The sequence below is a fragment of the Pinus tabuliformis genome, chromosome 4_2 (assembly GCF_031772625.1).
Source record: "Pinus tabuliformis cultivar Carrire ecotype Pingquan chromosome 4_2, CPIR1, whole genome shotgun sequence".
Classification (NCBI taxonomy): Eukaryota; Viridiplantae; Streptophyta; class Pinopsida; order Pinales; family Pinaceae; genus Pinus; species Pinus tabuliformis.
The window spans coordinates 79,406,309-79,414,925 of record NC_142304.1 but is presented as its reverse complement, the minus strand read 5'-3'; positions in this window follow the sequence as shown (position 1 = coordinate 79,414,925).

The window sequence follows — 8,617 nt, the reverse complement described above, 5'->3', positions numbered from 1 at the left end:
CTTGCCAGAGGAAGCTTCTAATTATCAGTTCCATTTGCTTGTGGGTGCTTGCTGGAGCCATAATGATTGCATACTGATATATAGGAAAGTTCGAGAGAAGTGCTTTAATCAGTGTTAGTCTTCCTGCCAGGTTGAGCCACATCACTCCCCAGTTCTGAATTTTTCCCCTCATTTTCTCCACTTTCCTGTTCTAGACTTCTGATTTTACCACTTCCTTTGCTAAGGGCAGCCCAAGATAAGTGAAGTGGATCCAATTTATTTGTAGGGGTATTTCCAAAATTTGTGAGATACACTGCATTGTTGTTGTTGGGGTGTTCTAGCAATAAATTCTGCATTTGAAGTTGTTTAAGGTTCCTCCTGAGGCTAGGAGAAATTCATCCAAGACTTTTTTGAAACTTTTTTCAATAATGCAGGATGCCTCGCCTATGAGAAGGGTATCATCTGGAAAGAGAGAGTGGTCTATATCTTTGACTCCTCTCGAAATGTGGATCCCTATTATTTTTTTCTCTTTTCTCTGATTTTCTGGCATAGCACTCAGCGATTCAGCCATGATGATGTATAAGAATGGAGAAAGCGGACAGCCTTGCCTCAACCCTCGTGTGCCGACCATTACTAGGCCGACCATTGATTAGAGGAGTTATCCAAGGATTTGATATACATGCCTGGATAATCTCTATGAAATTTGTTGAAAAGCCAAACCTTTTGAGAGTCGTTGCAAGAAAGTTATGGTTAACTCTATCAAAAGCATTAGCCATATCTAACTTAACATTCATTCCTCTTTCCTTTCTTTGGATACTGTTGTGGATAGCCTCCTGTACAATTATCACATTGTTTGTGATTTGCCTCTTGGGGACAAATCCTCCTTGGTTCTCTGAAATTATTTCCGGGAGTAATTTTTTCATTCTGTTTGCTAGGATTTTGGTATGTATATTATAAGACGAGTTGCAAAGGCAGATTGGCCTATATTTGTTAAAAGTTGTAGGATTGGGTTCTTTGGGAATGAGGGCTAGGAAGGAGGATTTAGTATTTCCTCCAATCTTTTTTTTTTGGAAAGCATTTTTGAGCATTTTCAGTAGGTCTTTTTTGATAATTTCCCAATGTTGTCTGTAAAAGGCCATTGTAAACCCATCTGGACCTAGTGACTTATCAGGGTGGAGATTCCACACAGCTTCTCTGACTTCTTCCTCAGTGATTTCTTTGTCTAATTCCTTGTTTTTCTAGTCGCTTATTTTTTTGTTATATGCTGCAAAATTTCTTCATTAGTTCCCTGCTGGTCACTTGTTGAGAGGAGTTCTTTAAAGTGTTTATGGGTTGCGATTTTTACTGCTTCAACTCCTTTTATTTCTTGACCATTTACTTGAATCTATTCAATCTGATTTTTTGACCTCCTTATTTTCATTGTATTATGAAAGAAGTTTGTATTTTTGTCTCCGGATTTTAGCCAGAGGCATCTTGATTTCAATCTACTTTCCTCTTCTTCTTGCCTATTTTGCTTATATGTTTCCAGATACATTTCCTTTTCTTGTATATGATCTTGCTGGATTTCTTCCTTATTCTCTTTTTCCTTGCAAAGGTTGTCCATTTTTTTTTGCAATTCGATTTTCCTGGCTTTGTCCCGGAGATCATTTTCTCTTGCCCAATTTTTTAGGTGTATCCTTAGGTTCTTTAGCTTAGTTTCCCAAACATACTGGGGAGATCCTGTGACACTTTGTTTCCAGTTGTCCTGTATTTGTTTGTCAAAATCTTCCTTGTTATCCCATATTGAATTATATATTAAGGGAAGGGGTCCTTAATTTTCCAGTTTCCCCAAGGTTAACACCACCGGCTTATACTCTAAAGCTGACTTGTGAACAATTTTACTTTTCACAAGGGTGTAGACAGCTGCTATCCTTTCATGAATAAGAATTTTGTCCAACCTTTCTTTTATGTTGTTTTTTCCAATTATTTTGTTGTTCCAAGTGTATTTTCCATTTCTTGGCGGAATGTCTATTAATTTGTGTTCTTCAATTATTCCTTCAAGAGCTTCTCTTGACGGATCATTGTGGAAGATTCTGCCAAATTTTTCTTCTGTATTCCTTATCATATTTAAGTCTCCTCCCAGGATTAGGTGCCCACTTTCTCTCTCTGCTATTTCTTCTTTAACCGATTTCCAGCATTGTTCTTTCTCTCTGTAGTGATTTGGAGAATACACATTTAAAATGCTATACTGTTCTTTTGTTTTGAGATTCCTCAACTCTGTTCTAATCCAGTGTCTGCTGATTTTTTGGGTCATTAGTTCCCATTTTCTTTTATCCCAGATAGTGTTGATTCCTCCTGATGCTCCTGTGGCTTCTAATGCTACTTCATAATTTTTTAGTTTTTGAATCATTTTTTTATTTTCTTGCTTGTTTAGTTTGGTCTATTAGATCATATATATGTCTGGTTGTTCCTTGACTAAAATGCCTCTAGTTGCATTGACTTTGAAGGAGGTGCCGAGGCCGTGACAATTCCAAAAGACCACTATCATTATTTACTATTGTGTTGGCGTGATCCTCCCTTTCCTCTTTGCTGAGTTTTTTCATGACTTCCTATTTGTTCCCAAGGAATGAATCCATTGGTTGTTGCGTTCCTAGGGCCATTTCTTTAGTTGTTGTTGTTATGCTCTTGACCTGCGAGAAGATACCATAATACCAAATATGCAAAGAAATATACCCAGGGCACAGAACAATAAGAAATAACAGCATGTATTTTATTATTCAGAAAGGAAAGCAATGTTCACTTGCCTCTTTGAGGGGGCAACCTCCAATAGAGCTGGGCTCAATTAGAAAATAAGACACGACGCTCCTCAAGGGAAGTCTCTATCCTTTATATAGGATTCATACATGCAATACCATGGGTCAGTACCATGGTTCTTATTAATACCATCTATCTAATACCATGGCCCATTTGCAACTAACGGTGGTCCCTTCTTTAAATGTGGGTCAACCACTTACAATTATTAATATGGGCTTTATTGACTCTTTAACTAACTATAACTATGAATCGACCCTTTACATAAATAAGGGGGTTAGGTTTGGACACTAACATGCCCTCCCCCATAAAAATAGCCTTGTCCTTAAGGATGAAGTTGCGAAAACTGCTGAAGAATAGTGGCTAGTTCCCCAGTCGCATCTTCTAGAGAGGTGTCTTTCCACTTGATGAGGATTTCCTTGATCATGCAGCTGCGCAGGTGCCGTTCTCGCGTGTCAAGAACCTATTCAGGTTGGAGCCAAATTGAACCTTCTTCATCCAATTCCGGTAGACTTCTTTGAATTCTGCAATGGCTCCCAACCACTTTCTTGAGCCATGAGACATGGAAGACAGGATGGATTTTTGCAGTGGGTGGAAAGGCTAGCTTGTAGGCTACTTCTTCGATGCGCTGAAGTATTTGGTATGGTCCATAGAATTTTGGAGATAATTTCTGACAACCCTTTTCTTTGAGTGATGTTTGCTTATATGGTTGTAGGCTCAAGAATACCTTATCCCCTTCTTGAAATTTGCACTCAGAACGATGTTGGTCTGCCTATTGCTTCATGCGATTTTGAGCTTGATGGAGATTCTCTTTGAGGTGGGCCAGCATGGTTGCACGGTTTTGTAGGAGTTGATCCACTGCTTGTACCTTCGAGCATCCCTGGATATAAGAAGTAGGTGGAGGGAGTTGACCATAAACTGCTTCATATGGAGTCATTTTGGTGGTGGCATGATAGTTAGTATTATACCACCATTCGGCTAGAGGTAACCACTGTACCCATAGATGTTGATTTTCTGAAGTGAAACACCTGAGGTAGGTCTCCAAACATTTTTTGACTGCTTCAGTTTGACCATCAGTTTGTGGATGATAGGAAGTACTGAGTTGTAGTTGGGTACCTTGTAGCCTGAAGAGTTCCTGCCAAAATTTACTGGTGAAGATCGGGTCACGATCAAACACAATGGAAGTGGGCATGCCATGCAATTTGAAGATCTTGTCCATGAAAGTTTGAGCCACCAAAGCTGGTGTAAAAGGGTGGGGTAGGGCACAAAAATGAGCATACTTATAAAGTTTTTCCAAAACCACCATGATGACTGACTTGTTGCCTGACTTCGGAAGACCCGTAATGAAATCCATAGAAACCTCCGTCCAGATTGAGGCAGGGATGGGCAATGGTTGTAATGTGCCTGGGGATTTGACTATTTCTCCTTTGTGGCACTGACACACATCACACTCAGCTACAAAAGTAAGAATTTCCTTTTTCATGCCTGTCCAAAAGAATGAACGTCGAGTGCGAGCATAAGTCTTCTGAAAACCTAAATGGCCTGCAGTGGGAGATGAGTGCAACTCTGCCAAAATGCGACTTTTAAGGGTGGATGTTGGTGATATCACTACTTTGTCCTTGTAGCGAAGAATCTCATCCTGCCAAGAGTAGCCCGCTGTGGAATTTGGATCTGCCTGCAATTTATTAATGAGTTGGGAGAGAAAAGGATGTGAAAACCATTCCTTGCAAGCCTCTTCAATCCACTCTGGAATGGGAAGAGAGATTGCTAGCAGGGTGCTTTCCTCCTCAAATTGGTGTGATAAAGCATCCGCTACGACATTTTCTCACCCTTTCTTGTAAATTATCTCATAATCATATCCCAACATTTTGGCTAGCCATTTATTTTGTTGTGGTGAGGATAGGCATTTCTCCAAAAAATATTTAAGGCTTTGATGGTCTGTGCAGATTTGGAAACACCGCCCCAATAAGTATGGTCGCCAGGTATCCACTGCATGTAAGATGGCCATCATCTCCTTCTCATAGGTAGATTGTCCCAGATTTGTCCCACTTAGTTGTTGGCTAGTGAAGGCCAAGGTTTGACCTTCCTGCATTAAGACAGCCCCAATACCCATACTTGAAGCATCACATTCAATCACAAAAGATTTGGTGAAGTCGGGTAGTGCTAATACGGGAGTGCAACACATGGCATGTTTGAGAGCTATAAATTCATGTTGCGCTTGATCATTCTAGAGGAATGATTTTTTCTTGAGAAGGTGAGTGAGGGGTCTAGCAATGCAACCATAATTGCGGACAAATTTGCGATAGTATTCGGTGAGACCCAAAAATCCTCTCAAGGTCTTTGGTTGAGGCCAATCCTGCATTGCCTAGATCTTTTTGGGATCCACCCTGACACCTTCCCGCCCCACAATGTGGCCCAAATACTCAACTTATTCCATGCCAAAAGAGCACTTGGACAATTTGACAAATAATTTATGCTTCTAGAGCAGTTGCAAGAGCAGATCTACACGTTGAAGATGTTTTTCCCAGGTGAGGCTATAGATGAGGATGTCATCAAAGAAAACAAGGACAAATTTTCTGAGATATGGTTTGAGCAGGTGATTCATGAGGCTCTGAAAAGTGGATGGGGCATTACAGAGACCAAATGGCATGACCAGGAATTCATAATGGCCTTCATGAGTTCAGAAAGAAGTCTTTGGAATGTCTACTTCTTTCATGCGAATTTGGTGATAACCCGAGTGAAGGTCGAGCTTAGTAAAGAATTGAGCCCCATTTAGTTCATCCAGCAAATCATCAACAGCCGGGATGGGAAATTTATCTTTTACCGTCATCTTGTTGAGGGACCTGAAGTTTGGACACATACTCCATTCCCCATCTTTCTTGAGCACCATGACCACAGACGATGAATAAGGACTAATGTTAGGACATTGACACCAGCTTCTAGGAGTTCCTTGATGATTTTTTCAATTTCATTCTTTTGGGCGAAAGGATATCTATACGGGTGCACATTTGGTGGTTGTGCCCTTGGGACCAAAGTAATGCTATGATCATGTTCCCCTCTCGAGGGTGGAAGCCCATGAGGCTTGTCAAAGACCTAAAGATGGTTGTTTAAGACCTGTTGTATCTCAGGATGAATATGAAGAGAAGTGGGTTCGAAGGCCTGGATGGCATTAAATTGGGCTATAACTCCATGGTGGCCCTTTTTTAACAATTTTTCCATCCTATGCGAGCTGATGATAGAAGGAGCACCTGCCTGGAGTCCGCGAAGGATATGTGTGTGGTTATTCTGCTTGAAGCTTATATATAACTCTTGGAAATCCATTGTGATTGGGCGGGTAAGTTGCGCGGAGAGTACCCACCCGAAAAGGTGGTAATCTCACACCGCCCACATGATGCATGTCCATCATTGAGTGGAATCGGGTGGTTCCCTCCCGAAACCACTTACTGCTAAAACTTTTCCCGATATACCGTTCCGGTTTACAATCCTGCATTTTCTTAATGTTTAACTCTCATGCAAGAAAGTGCCCAATGGCCATTGATCTACCACCATCGATGACTGTGACGACATTTCCAAGATCCTCTTCCGCTGCAACTAAAGTCAAACCACGACCATTGATCTCCAGAATCCCACAATACCTGTGCGATGAATCTTCATCAGTCTCTGCACTCCTACTTTGTGGCCTTTCTTCATTGATTTATGGTTTCTGGTCCTGTCTTATTGGTCTCTGTTATGAAGAAACCTGCTGTTGTTGATTGCCAAACTGTCTCGGGTTGCTTGGGAGCCTGCACTGATACACGTGGATCATGGTATACATTCTCATTCTTTATACAGGGAGAGGGGGTCAAGGGATACTTTCTTCATAAACTTAATTGTTCTTTTTGACGATGCCAACTGGTTTGTCAATTGCTTTGTTGGCATGCCTATCCACGTCCTTATTTTGGTTTCTTAGGACGTGCCTTAAGATTATATTTCCCAAACTTTCAAAACTTGCTCTGATCCTTTGATAGATTTTATTGATGGCTATGCTTTTGAAGTCCCTATTGGCATCCAGAGCAGACATTATGATAGCAGAGTCCCCTATTATTATAGGGTTTTTGAATGCGTTTTTGTTTAAAAGCCTTGTGCCTAGGAGAAGGTTGTATGCTTCAGCCCTATTGTTTGTCATTTCACCCAAGCTCCACTCATAGGTTATTATTTTTTTTTCCATTTGGGTCTAGTATAACTCCTCCTGCCCCTGCTTTGCTTGGGTTATTTTTTGCAGCTCCGTCAAAAAAGAGAATGTGTCTCTTCTATTCTTTTATCCATTCTGCAAATTCTTTGTCTTCCAATCTTAATTTCCAATTCTTGTTTGTGTGGTATTCTTTATTATTTGTTGTAACTGTTGCTTTTGCTTTGTCTTCTAGCATTTCTTTACTGTACCAATCTTTCTCTTTTTGTTGTAAATTATTCTGGTCCATTTTTGGATTCCATTTATACTAATTATCTCTGCAACTTGGCTCCAATTTTTTGCTAAGATCTTGCCTAGATTTGGCTTTTATTCTTTGAAAATGAATTTGTTTCGGGCTAACCAAATTTGCCAACATAGGATTGAAGGGAGACATTTCCATATCCTTTTTATTGTTGCCTTTTTTTTCTTTGTATATGGGTAGCTTTTATCCCAGTTTTTATGAAGAATTGTGAACTAGATTGTTGGATTTATGTTTATTTCCAAAGGACTTGTTGCCTGTTTCCAACACTCTCTCGCCACCATACAGTTAATGAAGAGGTGTTGGATAGTTTCTTACTCCTTTTGACACATGACACCTTTTGAGGGCCTTTGTATTCCTTTTTTATTTTATTTTTAGAGGTAAGAATTTTACCTTTGAGAAGGGTCCAGGTGAAGAATTTAATTTTGGGCAGACTCTCTGAATTCCTTGTTGCCTTCCAAAGACTCCAGTCATTTTGATTGTGAAGTTTTTGGAGGCGGTTGTACCCCGATTTCACTGTGTAATATCCTCCATTTGGGTCCCAAACAAAGTCATCCTTCTCTTCTATGTTGATGGGTGCAGCCCCAGCCAAATGGACTTTTAAAATTTCCCACTGACTTTTAAGTCTTGGTGGAGTGGCCAGCGTTTTCCATCTAACCTAGTTATTTTGATCCCAATCTGAAAGAGAATAAAGTGTGTTAAAACTTTTCTCTTCCATCCATCTCTGAAGGCCCCTTGAATTTTGTTGCTGATTTAAGGGGTGTTTCCCCATTATTCTATCCTCCCAAATAGAAATTGTTTTCCCATTCCCTGGATTTTTGGATATTTGATCTCTAATAAGAGGAATTATCCTTTTAACCAATTTCCAGATTTGGGTGCATGGCATGTCTGGAATAGTATCAGTGAGCAGCTTTATTCTATGACCATTCAAGTATTTCAATGTTAGTACTTTTTCCCACCAATGGTCCTTCCCATTTATCATTCTCCAGATAACTTTTGTCCCTAGGGCAATGTTCATTAGTCTTGGCAGTCTTATTGCTATACCTTCTTTTTCATAGGGAATAGTAACTTGCTACCATTTAACAAGGCTAAATTTTTTATTATCTTGTTTTCCTCCTTGCCAGAGGAAGCTTCTAATTATCAGTTCCATTTGCTTGTGGGTGCTTGCTGGAGCCATAATGATTGCATACTGATATATAGGAAAGTTCGAGAGAAGTGCTTTAATCAGTGTTAGTCTTCCTGCCAGGTTGAGCCACATCACTCCCCAGTTCTGAATTTTTCCCCTCATTTTCTCCACTTTCCTGTTCTAGACTTCTGATTTTACCACTTCCTTTGCTAAGGGCAGCCCAAGATAAGTGAAGTGGATCCAATTTATTTGTAGG